This window comes from Canis lupus, chromosome 9, assembly GCF_011100685.1.
Source record: "Canis lupus familiaris isolate Mischka breed German Shepherd chromosome 9, alternate assembly UU_Cfam_GSD_1.0, whole genome shotgun sequence".
NCBI classification, from domain to species: Eukaryota; Metazoa; Chordata; class Mammalia; order Carnivora; family Canidae; genus Canis; species Canis lupus.
In genome coordinates, this window is record NC_049230.1 from 2,077,420 (window position 1) to 2,097,738 (window position 20,319).

The 20,319-nt window shown below is 50.8% G+C and overlaps 1 protein-coding gene across 4 annotated transcripts in view; it reads right to left on the minus strand.

The window, feature by feature from the left end:
- RPTOR (regulatory associated protein of MTOR complex 1) overlaps nucleotides 1-20,319 on the minus strand; it is a 333,192-nt gene that overhangs the window by 225,374 nt on the left and 87,499 nt on the right. The window lies entirely within an intron of this gene.

Here is a 20,319-nt window from a genome sequence, read left to right on the forward strand (position 1 = left end):
TGCTGCAAACGACTTTACTTGGAGAGGGAGAGACGAATGGCCTGCCCACAACGTCCTGGCCATCTCAGCTGGTACACTAATGTAAGTGATGTCACAGCTGATTTCCAGGCCAGCTGAGCCTCCAGGTGACTGCAGCCACTTCACAAAGCTCAGGAGAACCTGGCAGCACTGCCCAGCTGGACATAGCCCATACTGCACAACTGTGAACAAATATACACGTGTGATTTTAAGCCACCAGGTTCTGGGGCACTCAACTACACAACCATAGAAAATTGAAACAAATGCTTTTCGTTATTCTTAGGATTTATGTGGAGCCAAATGAGCCAAATTAACAGAAAACTTTTTTTAAGATTTTATTTATTTATTCATGAGACACACAGAGAGAAAGAGGCAGAGACACAGGCAGAGGGAAAAGCAGGCTCCATGCAGGGAGCCTGATGCGGAACTCGATCCCAGGACCCCAGGATTATGCCCTGGGCTGAAGGCAGGTACCAAACCACTAAGCCACCCAGGGATCCCCTAACAGAAAACTCTTAAAGTACAACATTCTACCCCTGGCCATAGGAATGGTGTCCTGACTTTTAGAAAAAAAGGTTGGGGGTATCCTTTGTTTATTGTTTATTATCTGGGGCTGACTGTCCAAAGAATATTGTTGGGCTTCCCTAGCATTTATCCAGAGTCAAAAGCTCTATTTTGAGGTGGCAGTCTCCAAAATAGTTGCCTTACCCAAGTCTTGCCTTTGGCAATCCTAGTGTTTGACCAGAAGTTCAGCAGTAAATCCTACAGATAGATTATAAACTATATGCATATTAAGACAAAATAGAAAAATAAACAAATTCTAAAATTATTTTATTGGTAAATTATATTACTTTCAAGTTTAAAAAAAAAAATGAGTCACAGAATCCTAAGTACATATATGACAACGAGGAAACCAGGATGGGACCTGACAAAGCCAAAAGCAAACAAGCAAACCCTGTAACATAAATTTGAAAATCTAAAAAGAAGTGAATAAAAAGTCCGTCAGCATAGAAGCAAGAATTCACCCTCTTTCCCCCACATGGAGAAAGAAGAGATGGTGAGAGATACCTTGCTAGCCACCTCGGGGCAGCCTGGAACAGTTCTCCGTCCTGACACCCAGCAACTGGGTGGCTCCCGGACAAGCCACCTTGGCTCACGACAAGCTGAGCGCCAGGGAACAGGAGAGAGAGCCCACCGGGTGGGTCCCAGCCCCTTATCCTCAACCCTGGCCCCAGACGGTCTAGATTTCTGAATGTCTGTACTTTACGCACACGGTACTGTGAATGTATGAACAGATGTCTAATTCTGCTAACAAACCAGAAAATGGTCCTATTAATGGGCTCATTCCCCCTTTTACTACTATAGATAGGCTCATGTCATTCAGGTCTGGGATGCTGCCAGGTAAGCCTTGGTACCAAATACAGAAAACTTTACATTTTTGGAACTTCTAAATTTCTGAATTTCCAAAGAGGAACTTTACCATGTCCTAAACTTCAATTTCACTTTTTTACAGCTTTTTTTGAACCCCTGTGAAAATCTAAGCAAATATTAATGCAAAGGATTACTAGCTTTTGCACATAATGGGCATTGAGTACAGATATCAATCGCTGACATTTAAGGAGGGTGTTTTATAAACATTACGTCACCAATTTCGTCACCACCTGTTACTAGTCTCCTTTGCAGATGTGTAAACCAAGTCCTGGTGAGGAAAAACACTGTATGCAGGGCCCCATGACCAGCAAGTGGCACAGTGGCCCCAAGGAAATTCCCATGGTGAGAGGGAGGCCATCCTTCTATGGCAGGGAAGTCACTGGAGAGTACAGTCCCCAGCCAGGAGCGTCCTAGTAGCTTCTGGTGGTCTCTCTCCCTAAGCCGTCTTTGCAGAAACTAGTAACTTAGACCAAAACTTAACAGTAATTTTCCCAAATCTGCAATATAATACAAATCATCTCCAAGCCTATAAATCATCTTGTGGGGACCCCCAAATCAGCAGAGTGTTCTTGAGGATGGCACCTGGTTTGGTGTTGTGCCAGACACCACCATGAGCCACCCCAACCTCCCACACCTCTCCTGTGTGGCCCCTTGCCACAGCCAGGGGGTAGGGCCTTGCTCAAAGCCAGCAGGTCACTGAGCTGTCCCACCTCCTGGCTCCCAGGCCCCTACCACCAGGGTAATCCATTCTTATATTCTGGTGCACACCTGACGGCAGCTTGAGGTACACTCAAAACCAACCCAGACGGATGAGCCAACACTCCGAGCAAAGTCATGCTCTTCCTGGCACGGCAGCAGGGTTCTAGCTAAGCATCTGCCCAGCTGGTGCCTAAGCCAGACACTGAGTTACTTCCAATATCTGTGCCACCCTTCTCCTGAGTAACAGAAGCCCCTTTTTATGTGGTCCCAGGGCCACCCAGACAACACTGCCCAGTCTCCCCAGGAAGGTGCCAAGTGTAACTCTCAGGAGGTAAGTGGAAATGAGAGGGGCCTCCCTCCATCCCCCCGTCTGCAAGGTAGAATGCACGTGGAACAGCCAGAGCCCCAGCAGCCACCTTGGACACCGAGGTGACCAAAAGCAGAGTCCTAGACGGGAGCTGGGAGCCGGGGGCCCTGGTATCCTGGAGCATCTCACAGCCCTGGGTGACTGCTTCAGGACAGTCTTACTGTGAATGAGCAAACTTCAGTTTTATTTACAATGCTGCCTCCCCAGCTGGAATTCCTAGCCAGACCGAGTCTCGAAGCAGCCAGCATAAGGAGACGCTAAGGTGGCAATCGTGGAGGGAGCGCCCAGGGCCACCACTCCACTCCTTCTGTATCTGAATCAGAGATTTCATAGTCGAGTAAGTGCTCAAAAACCTATTTTGCAACATCAGCCCTTTTATAGAAAAGATAAACCCCATGTACCAACCATCCTATTTTAAACAGAAGCAATGGATTCGATGCACAATGGAAGGCATTGCTGGAATGTAGCCGAGGGCGTGCAGTGCTATAGCAGCGACCTCCGTGAGTCCCCTGGTCACTGCCGTGCATAGAGTGTGTCATGCACACTGCAGTCCCTTTCCCATTGTGTGCACCATTTCCAAAGGAGAGAAGGTGATTCCCGAGCCAAGTAAGATGACTCATGATGAAACAAGACAATGGATAAGCCTGGAAAGCAATTAAGACTGTAAATGGAGGGCCTGAAAGAGCGCCAGCCATGTGGGCATCTCATCACCCACGCATGCAGCGCTGTCCTCTTACGTTCTTGTAAGAGGCTGGAGGACGTCCCTGTGTCACTTGGCCAGGACCCTCCCCACCCCAGTTCCTAAATGCTTTTTCCAAAGGAATCCCACCTATTTGAAATCGTTATAGCCACCACCCCCAGCTGCAGTGTCCGGCTCAGCACTATGACACAGGCACACCTGTCGCACATGCACGCGTGCACGCACGCGCACACGTCACACACCAGAAGGGGGGGGCAGCTGGGAAGGAGCCAAGAACTCTGATGTAACCAAGATGTCTCATCAGGAACACTCACACTCACAGTCTTACACAGTCACACTCACATGCAGTCACATACATTCTCACACAGACACACTCACACAATTTCAATCAGACTCACACATACATGCTCAGACACATACAGGTGGACACACATATAGTCACGGCCACACACCAACATTTATACACAGTCACGTGGCCTGTCGCACACTCCCACTCTCCCCCCCATAAACATGGAAGGCACAGGACAGACAGAGGCAGGGTGTGACTTGGCCTCCGGGACACAGAGGAACAGGAAGGGAAGAGAACTCTGAGAGTCCGACAGCAGGAGTGAAGTGCTGGGCCGTGCCCTGGCTGCCCTCCAGCCCCGTGGCCCCCACGCACACAGAGGACAGGGCCAGTGGAGGGCTCACAGTGGGTGCCCCCCTGACAGAGGAGACCCTCCTGGCTGCACGGGGGATTGTGCTCAGGAGCAAAAGAAGGGCCTGAGAAGGGGAAAGGCCAGACCACCCAGGTTAAGAGCCATGCTGGGGGCTCAGCAAAGCCACCAGTGATGGATAAACACCTCCTGAGTGCCAGGGTCTGGGGCGCCTGCAACCCAACCAGGGAGCCCTGCCTCCCGGAGCACACACTCATGAGGGAACCAGACACTGAATGTGTTCGTACAAAAGCTACCCAGTGTGTCCAAGCCACAGCACTACAGAGCCCTCAAAGGACAAGAGGAGCAGAACACAGACTGAGCTTCCCAGAGTGATGAGTGCCAGGACCAAACTCCACCACAGCTGCTGGGAATGCCCCCCGGGTCCCAGAAAGCCCCAGAAGCTCGTACTGAGCCAGCCGATGGGGCAGCTCGCACCAGGTCCCACCGCAGAAGATCCACACAGATGCCGACTTCACAGGGAGGGCCCCAACGGCAAGGCAGTCTGGGTGGTGGCTGTCGGTGCTCCCATTCCTACCAGCGCCGGGAGCTGGGCTGCAGCATCCCTGCTTCCCTTTATGGAGACTAGACCTTTCCAAAATGCTGCACAGGGAATGAAATCTGATATTTGGAACGTTCAACGTGTTCAACACTCTGACCACAACAAGAGGAGCCCCGACCCAGGCAGGTCTAAACAGGCCCTGCCCTGAGCACAACCCCTCAGTGGCCTTGGCTGCACCCGCGCTGAAACAAAGGTTGACGAAAATCAATGGTGAGAAAGAAAGGTTGCCAACATGCCAGGCAGAAAAGAAATAGAAAACATGAGGGGAAGTACCAAACTCTTCACTGTCTCTTTCAAAACAAATGAGAAAGGGGACTATGAAATTTATTACGAACCTTTAAAACACAGTCAGGGCACCCTCACCATGCAGGTCACGCTGAAAGGCGCGAGGCTCTGGCTCTTGCCGCTGCCCCCTGTGAGCTCTCTCCCCCTCCCCATGACACCCCCATGGTCTCTGTAAGAATGAGCCTGTGCCGTGCGGGACACAGGGAGAAACACCCACCTGGGCAAAGTCCCCAGTTGGACCCTGCAGAGCTACTGCCACCTCCTCTCCAAGACCTTCCCCCAAAAACTCAAAGTCCACTCTACGAGCTCAGGGTGGTCAGGACTGGTCCTCACGGCTTAGAAGAAAGACAGAAACCTGCCTCTGCACTTCACAAAGACTAGGGATGGGGAAGCAAGGTTGGGAAGAGCCCTGGAACGCATCGGGTGCCGCCGAGCAGCTACCTGCCCAACAGGCCTCTGTCCCAACAGCCTGTCCAGGGGGGCCCCGGTCTCTCCCACCCAGGCCTGCTTCACTGCGCTCTTACTTCTGTGCTGGGAGCTGCAGGTGAGAACAGCCCCAGGCTCCATGGCCCACTTGAAAACCAGATGTTTTTGCTGTGTGCTTTCCATGTTGCGCTGGCACTAAATTTCCCTTAGTCCCAGATTCGCATCTGAGGTCATTCTGCCCAAGGCATATATGCTGCTGGCACAATGGCAGATGCTCAAGGAGTTCCCCATTACACGGACATCACAGAAAGGCTCCTTGTTGGAACATCAGCCCACTGGTGGGAATCAAATAAACAAGCTACTGACTGAGCAGTGTTACATGGTGACCACTATCTCCCTGGCTCGCCAAGATCCCCGTCATTCTGCAATCTTGTACCACACTGTAATGAGGACAAAGCCAATGGAGGAGCCCCTGTGTGTCCTGGAAATCGGAGAGAATATTCACATCATCCCTAGCTGGTCAACAACCTGCTGTCCTGGCCCCTGGAGACAAGGGTGATAGCGGATGATGGACGTGGGTATAGGAGAAGAGGACACTCTCAGCTGCAAACAACTGAGGCACAGAGTGTCCACACAACAGCCTCAAAAGGGGAAAGTGAATTCTTCCCTCTCAGCTGCTGCCTCTGCGCATCCTGGTCAGAACAGAGAAGAGAGAAACACTTGGGAAAGGGCGCGAGCAGGAGAGCGAGAGCACACGCCGCACTTCTAGTGGGGAGGCTGCCTCCACAAGGACAGAGGCCTGCTCCAGGGACGCGAGTGGGCCTCGGCCGGCGGGGAACATCCCCAGGCACCGCAGCCCCTGGCCATGGCCGGGTCCCCGGCTCTGACTCTGACGCCGCTAACTCTGTGGAGCTGCCCTCGGCCTCTGTTAGACTAGTAACTCTTCCACCTGGTGGTGGCCCCAGAGGTAGGACAATGAGACAGACTGGAGAGGTCAGCAGGTGCCTGGGGAGGAAGGAAGTGAGGAGAATCTCCTCTCAGGGCTGGCAGCCTGGGAAAGATGGGTGGGCGTGATCACTCGTACCCTCCAGGTTACTGTGAACATCCAGGCCCTGGCTGATCCCTGCCTGGACCACACACACACACACACACACACACACACACACACAGCACCCGGCAAGTAGCAGGTACCACCCCTCTCACTGCTCTGAGCACACGATGACAGGGAGTTGCCGGCATAGCTCTGACGCCTCCTTTGGGACAAGGCGGGGAGCACTCCGGCCTAGCAAGCATTCAATCAGGAACACGACGGCAATTCCACATGACTTCCGGTCAGGAGAGCCATCATCCATGTTCAGGGAATGTCTTCCTTGTTTTGGGCACTTCTCTTGGCTTGCTGTCCACGCCCTGCTCTGACGGTGTGACTATCTGTGTCCCCCACCCCTGCTAGACTCCATACTCCACAATGGCAGGGAATGGATCCGGTTTGCTCAGAATCTGAGCATAATATAATCCCAATGCACACTGACAGTAAATGCATGAACGAGTCAACAAATTAATGTCTACTTTCCCTACAAGGCTTGGAGTTCTTTGCCAGGAGGAAGCATCTTATTATCACATCCATGGCAACTAGCAAAGTGCCCCATATATGGCAAACACTCAATATTTTGTTGCATGGAATCAAGTCGGCATGAGTCACCCTCCTGCCTTTCCCATACCTCGATCCAGTGCTGACGGCCTCACGCTCGCTGTAAGCCTAATAAGTATTCTCCTTTACCCTGAAGACACCAGCAATCTGTCCTAGGACCTCTTCCTCCCTCCATGGTTTATGTCCCCACCACACTAGGTGACAGGGACAGAACAAGAGTCTTCTCAAGTCCATACCAGGAAGAAAGAGAATAATGAAAATAATCTATTATTGCGAGCTGAATTTGGAGAAAGATAATTTTTAGGTAATATCAAATGGAAACCTTTCTAAGATTTCATATTAAAAGAGATGGAAAGAATCTGGAGAGAATCACTGAAAATAAAAAGGCTGTCCTCCTGCCACCTCTGTCCTGCAAGTGCCCTAAATGGGACGGTCACAAAATCCCAACAGACACAGAATTCATGGACCCAGACTGGAGAGAAAGACAAGGAATGGTTTGGGGGCTAACAGACAAGCAAGACTCCCCTACTTCCTATGAAGATACTCCTGGAGTTTCTAACACTTACATCACTCTTAAAGGGAAATTTCTCGGAAGAAATGAGAACAGTAGTCAGAATGCACGCCAGTAATTAGGCAGTGTCTTCGATTAGCTTCCGTGCCTTTCTGCCTCTCCTCGGGAAACCTCCCGTCTTTGATGTGGTGCAGCCGCACAAGGCTAATTAGGATGACAAGGAGGCATCCCAGGAAACGCAGGCTCCAACCGGGGTGCCCGGGCGCCTGGTCAGCAACAGCAAAGGTACTTCAGATATTTCCTTTCAAGTATTTTAATTGGCAGAGAAAATGACGGGAAAAAAAAGGAGGAAAAAAGAATAATACAAAAAAAACAAAAAGAGGGAAAATCTAGAAGGTCTCCACAGCATAGGAAAAAAGACAAAACTTGTTTGGTTCCTTTGGAGGAATAACATAGATTAAATCGATACTCTGGACATAAAACTTATAAAACCATATTTCTCCTTGTCAAAAAAAAATTCTCGGTCTTTCTGAAGCAAATGAACACTATAAATTTATCTCAGGCACTTTACAGCTAACAACCCACATCATCATCAATGTTCCCTCTCCTGATGGAGCAGCTCCAACAGGAGTGATGCTTTTCAGGACTTGGGCTCCTTTCTCTTCCTCACTTTCTCATCTTCATTAACCAACAGGAACCATGTGACCTCGGTCAAGGATTCTGAGTGCTGCTGAGTGCTCCTTAGGAGACCAGCAGGGAGGGGAGCAGGGGGAGAGAGGACGAGAGAGGAGGGAGGGGAGAAGAGGGCCCACGGTCTGCTCGGGGCCTTGTTGGCAGCACGTGTGCACAGTCCACCTGTCCACCTGGAGAAAACTAAGGGAAGGCATGCAGCCCGTCCAAACAGAGTCACTCCTGCAGGTGGGGTGGGGGTGAAAGGGTTGCTGTGTCTTTTCAAGTCCAGTAATGGGGAAAAACAATTAAAGTCTTATTTCCTAAACTGTGCCCTATTTATAAGCAAAAATGGCCTGATCCACTCCACAGCGTGAGGGAATGGATACCATCTGAGAGGAAAGTAATGCCCAATACCTAACCTAAGAACTCCTTCAAAGACAGCCAAACATCTCCCAGCTCCTTTATGTTCACGTTTGTGCATCTCCAGAGCATGTGGAGAAAACTGTAAATAAGATTTCTCTGCAGACTGCCTGGCTCTGCAAGGAGAAAAATTATTTTTGTCATCTTGCCAACTTAGAGCTGCTTACAAAATATAATAGAAAACATACAACCACCCCACGACCTGCAATTCCATCCCTAGGTACTCAAGAGAAATGAAAACACACGCCCACACAAGGATTTTTACATGAATACCCACAGTACCCTTCTCCGTAAGAGCCAACAACTGGAAACAAGCCAAATGCGCACCAGCAGATGAACAGAGCACCAAACATGGTCCAGCCACACACCGAGACGCTCCTGGGTCACAGGGCACGAGCTCCAGGCTCGCAGCACTGCCACACCTCAGAAACTGCGCTGAGCGATCGGAAGTAGGGGATGACCCAGCCCGCCATCCTCTGTGCATCCTCTGTCCGGTGGCAGCCTCCAGCATGTAGCTCCAGCCAGGGAAGCTGACAGGGAAGTGTGAGGGACCCTCCCGGATGACTGATGCTTTACCTCTGCTTCTGATTGCAGGGCAGTCTACCACCCTCACAGTTCATCCAACCAAACACTTAAGATGTGTCTTAAGATTTTTCTTATCAAAAGGACATCTAATAATTGCCTGAAAAAACATTTGTGGAATGGCACAGAGAAAAAGGGATGCTCTAAATTTTAAAAGATCTAAAGAGACATGAAATCTATAAAACTGAAACTAGAGCAGACCTTCCCGTATGCCTGTGAGTTAGAGGTTTTAACTGAATCAGGCACCCAGACGTGCAGGCAGTTAGTCTCTAGAGGACACAGCGCCAGTACTGGTGCCTCGAGGCCTGCCAGGGCACCGTCACAGCCCATCTCAGGGCCACAGTGCACAGGGCCTGGTGACAGTGTGACAACCAACACACAGCAATAAGCACCATTCTAAAAGCCCACAAGAGACACACAGGGAAAAGATCTCTCTACCAACAGCAACAGAAACTCATCAGAACCTTAAGGGAGGCGTCAGATCTCTATAGGGAGTGTCCTGGCCTCACAGAGGCCCACAGGCACAAGAGCAGAATGAACCGGAAAGCACACCAGTGCTGTGGCTGCCGAAACCCAGCTCCTCCCAAGCTGATGGACAAACTCAGCATCAGCTCCATCAAAACCTCAATGGAGTGCTGTTGAGGAAGCAGGCATCAAGGGCTGTGCCAGGAGCAGGCCGGGTTCTCCGGCTCCTATTCGAGTCCAACTCCGCCTCTGAGATGCCACCTTGCCTGTGCCCCTCACCATCCTCCCTCGTGTGGTGATGCAGAATGATGATGCTCTCCCAGTCTGTCCCACTAAAGACCCCAGGACCAATAATGACTCTGACAAGTCACTTCCAATCGCCCCAAAATGTAACCTGTGCCACGGCGACCACACCCAAACCCTAACTGGGCTCAAGCCTACCTTCCATCACCTCCATTCCTGGTGGTGGAAGGAAGGGGCACATCTGAGACAGTCTGGGGAGCAGAGATGGAGGGGCTGGTGGCATCCAGAATTTCTGGGCAACAAGACACTAACTTGCATCTCCCGTCACTTATTAGGAGTGTGGCAAATATGGGTCAATCCCTGACCATCTCTGTTGCCACATGTGCACGGTCCCTGCGAGCCCCTTGCTGAGGGATATCAGATACGAATGGGAAGGGGAAGAGCCCATAGGGTGGACAGTGGGATTCTCTGCACTATTAAACTCCACGGAGCCCTATTCTGTCCCCAGCTCTGCTCCTCACAAAGTATGGCTATGATCTGTATAAAACAGATGCTATTTCTTTCTCATAAAATTCAAAATGCCAAAAATTGTAAGATGCATCATTGCTTCATGTGTCACTAAGGGAAAAAATGCTGCCAATGAAGCTCTGACATAGTGCTTTCTTATCAGCTGGAAGTTTGATCTGACACCTGGTACAAGAGCTATGGTCAGTTTAACTGGACAAGATTATCACTTAGCACGCTCTGGCCGAGGAGCCCCAAAAACCTCCTCCATGTGTTCAGAGGTCCACTCAGTGTCACCCTGTGGGCCACAAGTATGGGTGGTGCACCATCTTCATGGTGGTCTCTGGGGGGTCTTCCAGGCCACAGACCCTTCAACATAGGCATTCCATATTCAGGACTGAGCCCCGCTCTGCTAGTTGGCTGGAACACTGACCTGTCTAGTCACGCCATGGAGTTCACACCCGTGCACTCTGACAACGACCACTCCATCAACACACACAGCAGTCAGCACTGCTGGAAACATGCCTCCCGATCTCAGAGATGTTCACGTGAAAAGAAAGGGCATCTCAGCGCTGATAGCCAATGTGTTCAAGAGAACATGTAGCAAGGTGGAAATTCTTCCCAGAGACCAGCGATCAATAGAGAGACTAATGGAAATTATGGACTAGAAAAATACAATGGAATATAAAAAATTTGGTAAGATGCCTAACAGGAGACTGGACATCAGAACAGAAGAGAATATGTGAGCTATAAAGTGGTCAGGAGAAAATATCCAGACAAATGCACGGAAGGAAAAAATACAACACTGAACAGAGAATAAGACATACTTGGGACAGAAAGGAAGGTCTAACACACTGGAACCAGGGCTCCCAGAGGACAAGTGAGATGCACAGCACGGGGTCTGCAGGACACGGATGGAAACCAGCAGGCCCCACGGCGAAGGAACACCAAACAGGATGAATATGAAGGAAACCACACCTACAAACGTCTCAGTTCGTGGTGAAAAAGACTTCAAATCAGCCAGAGGGAGAAGTATGAAGATCCGCAGCCAACTTTTTAACAGAGAAGAGGGAAGCCTGGAGTTGAGAGGAACATACTTTTTAACTCCTTTAAACTGGGAAAAAAAAAAAAAAAAGTAATTACTGTAGAAATCTACACCTAGCAAAACTATCTTCAAAGTGAAATAGAGGTAAAATAAAAACATTTTCAGGGGCGCCTGGATGGCTCAGTCAGTTGGGTGTCCAACTCTTGATTTTGGCTCAGATCATGATCTCAGTGTTGTGAGATGGAGCCCCGCGTCCAGCTCTATAGTGAGCATGGAGTCTGCCTGGGATTCTCTCTCTCCCTCTCCTGCCCCGCCCCACCAAAAATAAATTTTTCAGACAAATAAAAACTAAATAAATGTGTTGCCAGCAGATTCCCATTAAAAGAAATATTTTTAAAATTCCAGGTTGAAGGAAAATGATCCCAGAGAGGTCAGAGATGCAGGAAGGAGTAAAGAGTGCCAAGAAGGGTGAATAAATGGATAAACCTAAATAAACACCCACTGCCCTACAGAACAGCAATACTGCCTTGTGGAGTTTAGGACGCACAATGAGCAAACCCACTGGCAGCAACACAGGTTGGGGCCACGGTAGAGGGCAGAGGGAGTGTGCGCAGAGGCCCTGCCCCGTGTGAGCCTGGCGGAGGGACAGCACACAGGACACCCCGATGCCAGCACACAGCACATTCTTTACTATGTCCCGAAGAGAAGGGAAAGTGGAACCATGCTCTGAAATCGAATTAACACAAAAGAAGTCAAGGGAAAAGGTAATAAAATACAGATGAGACAAAAATAAAATAAAAAAGAGGAAGCCAGACATATACTCAGATGAACCCACCATCACATGAAAGGAAATGGACAAGATATTCCAATGAAAACACAAGAAAGCCCTGTAACCGGTAGGTGGGTGGTCTAGTCTCCAGAGACAACCCCCCCACCCAAGCTCTCAGGCTCCTCCAGCACCTACAATCCTGGCTGCACCCCAGACAGGCCGAGGACAGTGGCCCAGGTCCCCCAAAAAACAAAGAGCCTTCTCATCCTCTGTGCATTCATCCAAGCCCTGCTCAGCGCTCTGGGGATTTGAAGGAGAGGGTCATCCTAGCAATCAAAGCCAGACCCAACAGACAGACAGGAGCCAAGGGGTCAAAGATGTGGCCCTAAGATCTGGAAACCCAGGCTGCAGTCCCTGCTGGGGCCACTGTCCACTCACCAAAGCTGGAGCCTACTCCTCCCAGGAGCCTCTGCCGGCCAGGTGGCCCTACCTCCCCAGGGAGCCCACCAGCCCAAAGCCCCCCATGCAAGCGTCCCAGGACTTGTGGAGTCTCACAAGGCCCCAGTCCACTGCTCCCCATCCCCTCAACTTCAAAGGTGAAGAACTCCTATCAGCTCAGCAAACAGAAACATAGTTGCATGATCGCCATCTCCCGAATCCTGTGTCCTGGAGACATGAGGCCCAACATTGTCCAAAATGCTCACCTCCAAGAAGATAATCGGCTTTACTCGATAGTGCAGTCTTTCCGGCCAGATTAAGTAGAGAGAATAAACCCGTTTCAGAACCACAGCTCATCGGAGCTGAAACAAATTCTGGAGATTACCCCCAGGTCACAAGTATTCATGGGGTTCACACAGGTCCCCTGGCTCCAGGCGAACGCCATAATACACTGTTCAGAGTCGTCATTAAGTACATTAATTAAAGGACAATGTTTGAGGGGCAACCTGGGGGTTGAGCATCTGCCTTCAGTACATGGCATGATCCCGGGGTCCTGGGATCGAGTCCCACATTGGGCTCCCTGCAGAGAGCCTGCTGCTCCCACTGCCTGTGTATCTGTCTCTCTATCTCTCATGAATAAAAAATATATATATATTAAAAATAATAAAATAAAATAAAATAAAATACAACTTTTGTAAAACAAAGGAGTTTCTTTAGGGTTAGGAAGGCATGAAAACCCTCTAGCCACACTTAACTGCCCTAAGCCACTCGCATCCTAAGTTCCCCAGGCTCTTGTGTGAGACACTTATGGTGCTAGGGAAAGGAGAGGGGGCTCTCCTGTAGACCCTACCATACAATCAGATCCCTGAGCAGAGGACAGTAAAACTCATGATCTGGTCCATTATCTGCAGCTCTCTCCATCAATGAGTTGTGCTGCTCACTTACCCATGATTGTGCACTAATAATGGTAATTATCCACTCTGATGAAGACATCAAAACTACAACAAAAACCATTATTTCTTCTAATTAGAGGCTAGCGCAAGAATCTGAAGTTACCCAGCTGTGCCAGCCTCACACCCATGTCCAGCCCAACAAGGCTCCTGCACCTGTGGCCACAGCTGGCCAGAGCCCACACTATGTGCACACACTACCAACACATGTGTGCATGTCAACACCATCAGGCACTTCCATCCTTGGGGTCGCAAAGCCCATGGACACAGGGCTGTCACCTTCTGACGGCCGTCCCTCATGTCAACCCTGTAGGGTGCTATGCGTGGCCAATATTTATTATTTCAAGATGTTTCCCTTCTTTTTTAAAGAAAAGAGTATTTAATATAGCACTAAAATGTCACTGTTGTCTTTCTTGGGTTAAATGCCCTCCACAAGCTCAGCAGTTTTGATGCTTGGTGCCAATCAACAAAGTCAAAGGTTACAGGCCTGCCAAGCAGAGACCCTCTGCCTGGCCACCCACTGAGGGCAGTGCCCCCACCGTGCCCCTCCCCTGAGTCTGTGTAGCTGCTCCTGGCACAGAGGAGCCAGATGCCCCCCAGACTCCAGCAGACTCCAAAGGCCACGGCACTGGACAGGAAGGGAAGCTTGTCCCCCAGACAGGACAAGCCCAGGCAAACCACCTGCCAAAGCTCTCCAGCTGCGCCAACCCATGCGGGCACACACATACACACACCACACATATACACGACACAGACACGCATGCCACATACACACATACTGCACACAGTGCACACTGCACACATCACATACCTCATACACACACACTGCGTACGTTACATATACATATCACCCGCATACAACAGTCGCACACACCTCATGTACACATATGTCACGCACACCACACACGTGGCACAGAAACAAGAGAGAGAGATAAAAAGGTCAGAACAAACTGCACGTAAATCTCATGACCTGAAGGCAAAAGTCCCAAATGGCTCCTTCTGCCTCATAATCCCCTTCCAACACTAAGGCGACACATGGAGAATGGCTACTTTAAATCGGCTGCCTATTATTAAAGCAATAAATAATCAGGATTTTTAAATGCAAGATATACAGAAGAATTTAGGGTCAAAGTCTTCTGTATCTACCCTACACTCGCCATGACAAATGCTTTGTGTATCATTTCAGGGATTACCTACCTGTGTATCTACACCTTTTTAGGACTAGAATTAACCAACACAACAGATACCAGGAGGCAAAAAGAAACTGGGGACACCAAGAGACAGCCCTGGCTAAGTCCCCCAGGGCATGTTCCCAGGAAGGCATCCGAATGATCAGAAAGCCAGGCAGCTGGACTTGTCCAGGTGTGCATCTACCTACCTGCCCACCCACCTACCCACCCATCTACTCATCCGTCCACCCATCCATCCAGCTCCACACCCACGTGTCTCATACACACCTACACTATTAATCTGACAAGCAGGAATAGCTAAATTTCTACAAGGTACATGTTCATATTCTAAGTCCACTGAATACATTGTTTCTTTTATACTTTGCTTTTTAAATATAATATATTTTTAATATCTTCACACAACAGAAGTCAAATACCTATAGAATTGTGTTTCCCCCACACTTCATATGCTTTACAGGAAGGAGGACTAGGAGAAGACCATTTGATACATTCTCAATTTCTCCCATGCTTATGGATTTTCTATCTTTTCTGAGGGCAATTATTGTCACTTAATTTTCCTAGAAAATTATGCATCTCATTTAGATTGCCCCATTTAATTGCAAAGTTTAGCAAAGCACTTCTCATGACTCAATTTCCTGAAATCTTGAGGTACTTCTTTATTGTTTGGGTTCTTTCCTTGGACTTCACTGAAATTTGGCTAAGATTGTTTTTATAAAAGAAACTTAGAACTAAAAAAATCCATCAAGGAACCTGCCCTATCCGCAGCCCTTAAGGAGAAACCCCCTCGAAGACACAGACCCATGTCCTGTATGATCCTCCTGGTTAGGTCATGTGCCAAATCAGCCATCTGTCACCCAGCCCCCGGGTCACAGCCGCGTACCGGGTGGGAACCGCAGTTCTGCGGGACTGATCCACAGACTGGCCAGCGAATGCAGGACCATGGTAAAATACATAAATAAATGCAAGGTATGCTGGGCCAGCCACAGTCTCCCTTTGCTGGGAAATGTTGGGAAAGGTAGGCTGGAATCTGCCACTTAAGAATGGCCGTGGGCCCTGCACACCTCCTTACCGGGACACAAAGCCTGCACAGAGACTGTCTTGCCTGGGTCAGACCCAGGGCGTGTCCCCTGTGCTCCTTCGATGCAGGAGTCAGTGGCCCTCACGTGCCCCCAGCTTCCTGGGGGCTCCTTTCATTGCAGCGAGATGGAAGGGGTGGGCAGCCACACTGCCTGGGTGGGGTCAGCAGCAGCGTGGAGGGGACCCTAGGGTCCTTGTGCTCTCCTCTGCTGCAAGCAAGTGCTGCACCACTCATGCCCGGCGCACGCCCTCTGGTCTCTCCTGTTTCACCACACAGCCGGGCCACCCGGGGAATAGTGAACACTTTTCTGGGGGGGATTTATTTATTTTTTTTTTCCTGCGGGAATTTAATCTTGAAACTCCAACCAAAAAAATGCAGCTAGCGGAGAGCTGAGGTTGAGGAGCAGAGAGAGTAAAGAAAGGTCATGAGGTGATGTTAGAAGCATGGGGCTTGTAGCCCCACAAACCACGACCACGACAGGACACAGAGTGACAACCCCCAGAATGTGAGCCCCGGGGGCAGGGCTGGGTCCCACCGAGACCCGCGCCCTGGCAGAGCCTCCTGCGGGCAGGCCACACGTAAACACGTGTCAAATAGACAAATACATCAGAAAAGAAAATCAAGTCACCAAGCCTTAAGGGGTACAAAAAACATCTGCAGGGTAAAGCACAAGTAAAGCTAAAGTAGACAAGAGACCCAGGGGACACAGCATGTCAGTGACCAGCCACCAGCGTGGAAGTGACCCTGACCACTGTGGAGGCCCCTGTCCACCGTGGGCCCCCAGAACGGTACCGGGATTGTCACAGAGATCCACCTCCCCTGCCGTCCACATGGACCGACCCTGACAAGAAGTCTCTCCACATCATGCAATCCAGGCTGAGCCAGCCACTGCTTCTCAAAACCAAACACCTAGTGAACTGTGTGGAGTACATGTTATTTCACATACACATACAATTAGAATAATAACTAATTACACAGTACGTGTAGTGGTGTGGTCCTAGAACCTCGTTTTTCTTTTAAGATTATTTGTCAGAAAGAGAGAGAGAACATGAGCAAGGGAAGCAGCAGAGGGAGAGGGAGAAGCAGACTCCCCGCGGAGCAGGGAACCCGATGTGGGATTCGACCCCAGGACCCCGAGATCATGACCTGAGCCGAAGGTAGATGCCCAACCTACTGAGCCAGCCAGGCGCCCCATTTTAAAACGTCTTAATAAACATTTTGTAAGTGGAACAAATGGAAGAGGCTGAAGACTATTTTAGGACTTAAATGTTGCTGTGAGGTCGTCAGCAGATATCACACACATTACCTGGAAAGGACACAAGTCCTCACAACAAAAACTCTGGTTCAGTCAGTTGAAAAGTCTCCTTTATGAACTTTTACAACTCAACAATACAGACATATCACCCAACTAAAGAACGGTATAGGATCTGAATAGACATGTTCCAAAAGCAGACATGCAAATAAATGGCCAATAAGCACATGAAAAGGTGCTCAACATCACTAGTTATTAGGGAAATGAAAATCCAAACCAGAGAGATGCCTCTTAACACCCACCAGGAGGGCTATCTTAGTAACAGCTTATAAACTATTATTACTTACTAAACACACAGAAAATGACAAGTGTTGCTGAGGACAGGGACACTGCCAGGAGAATGGAGGTGCGGCTGCTATGGGAGTTTGTCAAAAGGGTAAACACAGAGTCACATTCGACTCGGCAACTCTACCCCTAGGTACACACCCAAAAGAACTCAAAGCACACGTCCGCACAAACACTTGTACGTGTAAATGTCCACAGCAGCGTGACTCGGGATAGTCAAAAGGTGTCCACAAGCAGATGGACAAACGCAGTGTGTCCGTCCAATGGAATTCACCCAGCTGTAGAGGGACTCAAATACTGGTCCGTGCACGGCACGCAGGCACAGGAACCAACCTCTGAAGCGCGATGCTGGGCAAGATGGGTCAGGCACACGGGCCACACCACTCCCGCTCCCCGTGTCATCCCATCATGTGAATCCCACCTCCACTCCATTCCACACCAGCAAGCAAGCCCTTGACGTTTGAGGCAGGGGTACCCAGAAGCCATCGTGAACGCCCAATTCAAGACCACTGCCGTGACATACGGGTTCCTGATGGAATGAAGTCAAGTGAGCAGAAGCGGCCACTCCCCTCCAGTCTGCTACTAACCCCCTAGATCAGCACTTTCTCATCTGGCTGGAGCCGGATTTGACAACCCTTCCCCGTCACATATGGCGAGCATACGGTGGGCTCCTCACAGCCTCCCCCAGATTCTGCACCCCACTGCCTCCTGCTCCGTAGCTTCCACTTTCCCGGAGCCCGCACTTCCTCAGACTTCACTTCCCTCCCTGGCACGGCCTGCAGAGCTGTCTGCACGTCGCTCAGTCCCGGGGCCGCCGGGTGAACTCGGGAAGCCGGCACTGCGCGGATCTGGAGCGTCAGACGCACAGCGCCTGGGCCTCATTTGCAATTTGTCACACACGGAGATAGCTTTCTCGTTAAAAAAGAACGTGAAGATGAGAGACCAGATCCTTGATGGGCTTGTTAAGGACAGAGTTAAGCCCCGTTTCTCTGTAGAAACACGACACTTCACGTAGGCCCGAGCGCAGGCCGGGCGGGCAGCGGGGTCGCCGGGCAGAGCTCTGCAGCCGCGCTGGCCTTCCCCACCTCCCGAGCCAACTCTGTCCCTGGTCTCCTTCTCCTGTGAACCCTCCTTTCACACTTACAAACCCGGCGCAGCGGTTTGGCGCCTGCCTTTGGCCCAGGGCGCAATCCTGGAGACCCGGGATCAAATCCCACGTCAGGCTCCCGGTGCATGGAGCCTGCTTCTCCCTCTGCCTATGTCTCTGCCTCTGCCTCTCTCTCTCTCTCTCTCTCTCTCTCTGTGACTATCATAAATAATAAATAAAAGAAAAAAAATTAAAAAAAAAAAAAAACAAACCCTAACTTTTTGCAGTAAGCTCTCCACATTCCATTTCTAGGAAACAACATGGCAACAATTCAGCAAGTGTTCCTCCCACGGATCCCAGGCCACAACACCCCCGCACACTCCCGCACGATGCCAGCGAGGAGGCGCCCGCGCTGGGAAGTGCCTCCTGCCTGCCCGCGGAAGGCGAGGCGCGGGGGCTGCCAGTGACCGCCGCCGCAGGGACACCTGACCGATCTGTGCTGGGCGGTGCCCCGCTCAAAACCACGGGGGCCCAAATCCCATCGGGAGTGTCACACAGCCATGCCAGCTGCCCCATGTCACCCGGGGCCCACACCGCGGTGGCACCATGCAGGGTGATCCTCACGGACCGCCGCAGACAGCCAGGGGCCTAGCTATGCGAGGCTGCTGTGCCTCCAGATGGGCTGCAGCATCACCTGCTTCTTCTTTAGTGCATTTGTGGTTTTGTAAAGAATTCACCAGTGGTGCCTGGAAGTTGAGTGATGGCCGAGGGCCACCGCTGCCTCTCTGCTTCGATGGAACGTGATGGCAGGCAGGGTTAGCAGGAAGAAGCTGGGTATAAACTGGTTTTGGGGAGGGGACAGGAGGTGTGTGGGTAGGGCTGCCCAGGAGCACAGATCAGAATTCTCCCCGAACACAGTGCATGGAGCAGCTGTCGGGCGAGCAGTGAGAACGGGGTGAGCATGAAGTGCAGGGACGTGCTCAAAGCCGAAGCAAAAATATAACTGATGTGTCTGTCACAGGTACAAGTCTCAGCATTCTGGGGGGGAAGCAGTTAAGTCACCGTCAAAACACAACTGTTAACCCCAAGAGGACTGGAAGGCTTTGCCTACCCTGTCATACAAATTTAACCAGGACCTGGTACAAGTGCTTCACACCAGACCTGAGCCACATAAAGTGTGAGCCATCTCCCCGGTTCCTACTTGGGCTGTGCGCCCTCGCTTGCAAAGTGTCACAGAACACGAGGTGCAGAAAGCCCCAGCTTAGGACCCACAGAAAAGGAAGCCCGGCTGGTGGAGGAAGAAGAGGGGGAGCCAGCTGGCCTGGGGCAGCAGGATTGGATGATGATGTGAGTGGGGTGTCAGCGACGACAGCTCCCTGCCTTACAGGGCCATTCTCACCCGCTGCGCCACATCAGTTTGGGACTAAAGTCACCGTGTGACTGGCCCAACAGGAGCCACTACAACAAACAGTCCCCATCGGCCTCGTCCACAAATCTGTCCAGAGCAGCTCCCAGGTGGGGCACACAGACCCACAGCAAAGCTGGCTGCCCCCTCAATAATCCACATCCAACTCTGAGAACCCCAAGTCAAGGTGGAAACCACTCACTCACAAGTCTTCACTGCGTCCTGCATAAAGCTCACTGGGGGCTTCAGGCACCAGAGCTGTCAGCGTTAACACGCCGCTCTCCTCTACTCCCCCCAGAGGAACCACCGCAGCCTGAGGCTCCCGGGCGCCGTGACCAGCCCCAGGAAGGAGACCGCAGGCCAGGGCGCGAGTCACCAGCAGGGCGGTGGGCTACAGGGCCCTTCCCTTAGCACCCAGGGGCTCAAACGTCTGGCAGCGCATTAAACGGGCCACTGGATGCTCTGTCCCTGAGATGAAGGTCAAGCCATCAGCCCCACCCCAGGGAAGAGGTGAGGAGCTATCCCACCCACA